Source organism: Miscanthus floridulus, chromosome 19 (assembly GCF_019320115.1).
Source record: "Miscanthus floridulus cultivar M001 chromosome 19, ASM1932011v1, whole genome shotgun sequence".
Classification (NCBI taxonomy): Eukaryota; Viridiplantae; Streptophyta; class Magnoliopsida; order Poales; family Poaceae; genus Miscanthus; species Miscanthus floridulus.
This window is the reverse complement of record NC_089598.1, coordinates 38,774,590-38,779,319: the sequence shown is the minus strand read 5'-3', so window position 1 is coordinate 38,779,319 and position 4,730 is coordinate 38,774,590. Positions and strand designations below refer to the sequence as shown.

At 43.6% G+C, this 4,730-nt stretch overlaps 1 non-coding gene across 1 annotated transcript; it reads left to right on the top strand.

The window, feature by feature from the left end:
* The first annotated feature begins 336 nt into the window (after nt 1-336).
* LOC136530057 (small nucleolar RNA R71) lies at nt 337-445 on the top strand. The gene has a single exon (XR_010777565.1). It is a non-coding gene; the product is annotated as a small nucleolar RNA R71 (small nucleolar RNA).
* Nucleotides 446-4,730: the final 4,285 nt, after the last annotated feature.

Genomic DNA, 4,730 nt, shown 5'->3' with positions numbered 1-4,730 from the left:
AAATGTCCAACATCTCCACAGACTTCGCAAGTCATGTGGGAATCCATGGCTTTGAGTGTCTCTTGGGCACTCGCATTCTCATAATGTTCTACTCGCTTTGTGAGCAGATCCATCTTAGCTGCAAGCATGTCAATTTCTTTAATTGAATGCATACCTCATTTACGGGGTTGGAGTTGATCCTCGCTCCATCCTTGATTGGAGACCATCTTCTCGATCAACGTCTTAGCATCTGCAACACTTAGCGAAAAGAATGCACCACCAGCAGCAGCATCTAAATGGCTCCTATCTAATGGCACTAATCCATGGTAGAAGTTCTGGATCAAATGCTAGTCTTCCATGCCATGGTACGGGCATATAGAGACATACTCTTGCATTCGTTCCCAAGCTTCGGGAATCAAATCATCTGCTAGTTGTTGAAAACTAGAGATTTTATTGCGTAGAGCATTAGTCTTCCCTATATGAAAAAACTTGACTAAGAAAGCGTTGGAACACTTGTCCTAGGTATCTACAGCGTTGTGGTTAGAGTAAAACCATTGCTTAGCCTTTCCTAACAAAGAGAAGGGGAAAAGGCGAAGACGTATAACCTCTTGGCTCACTCCCTTAATGGTGAAGGTGCTACAAATCTCCAAGAAATGTTGGAGGTGAGCATTCGCATCCTCATGGGCTTTCCCACAAAATGGAGTAGCTTGAACCATCATTATTAATGCTAGCTTAAGCTCAAAGTTAGCATCCCCATTGACAACATTGGGTCCAGTGGCTACATTAGCAGCCGAGGGTGTAGAAAAATCCTGAACGGATTTGTTGCTCATGGTCATGGAGGGTAGTGATAGGATTTGAGGAAAAAAGGATAAACTACTTAGGATAACTAAAAACAACCTAACCAACAAATCTAGCCTTATAAATTTAACGCCAGTTGCCTTCCCCGGCAATGACGCCAGAAATGCTTGTTGGTACTTCTTAACGACTATTGGAGGATTCCACAAGTGCACAGAACTATCACATAACACTTCGCTCGATGAGTACGGAGTGTCGAATTTATAATTTATCCCACAGGAAGGCGGAAGGCTAGAATTTATAATTGGACTTGGATTTGCTAAAGGAAGGCTAAAGTTAATCCTAGGTAGGTGAATGATAGTGAAGGATGAATGTAAACTACCTAAACTAAACTACTAAATCCAAGCTAACCTAGAGATAGCTAGGTGGGAGAGCGACCCATTTATCTTTCTAGTAACTAAGGGTAAACAAATGACTAGGAGAAATGTGATAGTACTTTGGGGCAGCCTCATTATATCATGCTTTTGGGTGGAATGTTGATGGTCAAAATGAGTGTTAGTGACCGTCAACACCCTGCTTCATTGAGCGTCAGACTAGCCTCTAGCTGAGTCCAATGGCTAACCCTGGCACAGCGGCGCAGGCGCAGCGGTGTTGGACCAGGGCTCACGGGGGCATCGGACCGACCACATGCACTGGTCATTCAGTGTTGCACGCGTGAGTGAGCGTGGATGTGACACATGGCAGCGTCGAACTCACCCCAGAGTTCGACGGTCAGCATCAGACCAGCGTCCGAGGGTTTTTGCCCTCTCTGGACCTTATTGGACCACGTCGGACCCTCCCTAGGTGGAGTCTGATGATGGGTCTGAGGCCTAGGTCCGATGATGGTGATCAACGCGTGGAAGGTGACCGTTGGCGGCAATGGTTGATTCCATTCAAATAGGACATGTGGTAGCTCGTTAGTGGACGTGGTAGGGCATCGGACCGAGCGTCGGACGGTCCAACGGCCCATACTAGTGAGTCCGACGATCACTTATGTGACCTAACGGCTCTATTTCAAGGGGGCTTCTATTTAAGCCTGATGGCCGGCTCTAGCTCACTCTCTTGACCATTTTCATTGACATAGCAACCTTGTGAGCTGAGCCAAAGTCCTCCCACTCATCTCCATCATTGATTCATCATCTTTGTGATATTGGGAGTGAATACAAGTGCATTGCTTGAGTGATTGCATCTAGAGGAACTTGGTGATTATGTTTCATTGCGGATTTCGCTTGTTTCTCTTGGTGGTTGCCGCCATCTAGACGGCTTGGTGTAGCGAGGATCGTCGAGCGAAGGAAGGTGATTGTCTCCAGTTCTGATCATGGTGATTGTGAGGGGTTCTTGACCTTTCCCCGGCGGGGAGCCAAAAGGTACTCTAGTGGATTGCTCGTGGCTTGTGTGATCCTCATCTTGTGTTGGTTGTGCGGCACCCGATTATGGGTTAGGCGTGTGATGCCTATTAGCGCGTAAACCTCCAAGTGTGTGAATCGCCACAATAGATATTAGCTTGCCGGCAAGCAAGTAAACCTTGTTAAAAAATCATTATGTCATCTTGTCTCCGATGATTTATTTGGTATTCATTGATATTTTGTGATTGATCACTTGCCACGGCGGTATAACCCTCCTACCTCTCTAGTGCATTTACTTTCTTAGTGTAGCTAAGTTCTTTAGTGTAATTAGTTTTGAGAGCTAGCTTGTGTCTTGTCTAGTGGTTAGTGTGGCTCTTTAGTTAGTCTTTGAGAGCTCACTAACTTAGTGATAGTGACTTAGCCTCTTATGTGATTTAGAGATCATAGATAACTAGAATTGTGGATAGGAGGCTTGTTTTTTTAGTAGGCTAGCGCAACACTCGCTTTGCTTTATAATTATCTAACCACTTGGCTTAGTGTTGTTGTAGAAATTTTTATAGGCTATTCACCCCCCTCTAGCCATTAGGACCTTTCAAGTGGTATCAGAGCCGTGGTCACCGTGATTTGAGGCTTAACAACCTTCAGTGTTAAAATGGCTCAAATCAACAACACCAAGAAGCCACCCCAATTTGATGGCTCCAATTATCCTAATTGGAAGGCTAAGATGATAGCATACATCAAGTCAATCAATAGAAAGGTGTAGAAGGTGGTGGAGACCAAGATTGAGGTTGCCAATGCCCGAAGAGGTGCTACTCCAAAATAATAACATTGCTCTTAGTGCCATTCATGATGCATTGGATGAGAGGAAATTTGAGCAAATCAAGAACATTGAGATGACTCATGAGGCATGGAAGAAGTTGGAGGAATTATTTGAGAGCACACAAGCGGTGAAGGGTGCCAAAGCATATATCCTCAAGGAGAAGTTCGCTAGCTTTAAGATGAAGGAAGATGAGAATGTGCCGGAGATGTTCCATAGGCTTCAAGTGCTTGTCAATGATCTCAAAGCACTTGAAGAAGAGGTGAAGGACAATGACTTCTCCCACAAGTTCTTGAGATGCTTACCATCGAGATTTGGCACATTGGTCACTATTCTAGTCAGTAGTGGTTTGGACACCATGACACCAAACCAAGTGTTGGGAGATGTGATGACCGATGACACATATAGAGATAATGATGAGAAGGAAGAAAAGGAGAAGAAAGATGAGAAGAAGGATGAGAAGAAGAAGAGTGTGGCATTTAAAGCCACATCATATAAGGGCAAGGACAAGCAAGACACATCAAGTGAAGATGAAGGCTCATTTTCTTGGGATGATGATGATGATGAGAAGATGGCTCTCTTTGTGAAGAGGTTTAGCAAATTCACGGTGAAGAACGGCTATCGTGAAAGAAGGAAGAAGTCATCATCAAGGAACAGGGATGAGGCAAAGAGGTGCTTCAAGTGTGGTAGCACGGATCATCTTGTTGCTCAATGCCCCTATAATAGTGAAAATGAAGATGATGACAACAAGGACAAGAAGAAGAACAAGAAGGAGAAGAAGGACAAGATGACCTTTAAGAAAAAGAAGAAGGGTGGTTCATATGTGGTCACTTGGGATAGTGATGCTTCCTCAAGTGATGACGATGATAGTGATGATGACAAGACCACCAAGAAAAAGGCTCTTGCAAGCATTTCTATCAATAAGAAGCCTTCTCTCTTCGACACTCCATCGACTTGCTTGATGGCTAAGGCCACCAAGATACAAACTTGTGATGATAGATGTGATGGGGAATATGATAATGAAAGTGAAAGTGATGATGATGATGAACCAACTAAAATGAATGAATTGCCATGTTAGAAGATGCTTAAGAACATTTTGACATTAAGAGAAGGGAATGCAAAGACTTACATAAGGAAGTAAAAGCCCTTAAACAAGCCTTTGATGAGCTCAATGCATCTTATGAGAGTCTAAAGGAAGACCACGAGGAGCTTGGCAAGGCTCACAAGAAGCTTGAAAAAGCTCGTTCCTCTCTACTTAATGAACAAAATGAGAAGGAGCATGTTGTAACATGTGACAAAGGCTTAATGTGTGAAATAATTGATGAATCTTTCTATAAGCCTATTGTTGTTGCTCCCGCTAACCCTTCATGTAGCTCATCATCCACTTCCACCTCACCTATGAGTGATGGTTTTACTTGTGATGCCTCACTTATGGTTGAGAATGAGACCTTGAAGAAGGAGGTCAATGAGTTCACTCGTGCCTTAGGCAATGCCTATGGTGGTGAGACCCACTTGCTAAAGTGCTTGGGTAGCCAAAGATTTTCTCTCAATAAATAGGGATTGGGCTATACCTCCAAGAAAGGCAAGGTGGCCTTTGCTACTCACAAGACTAGTTTTGTGAAGAACAATAATCGGTTTTGCAATAGATGCAAGCAAGTTGGGCATGTAGAGCAATATTGCAAGAATAAGAACAAGAACACTAATGTATCCTCAATTAAGTTTGATTCTTGTTATTTGCTTACCAAGGGTGTAAA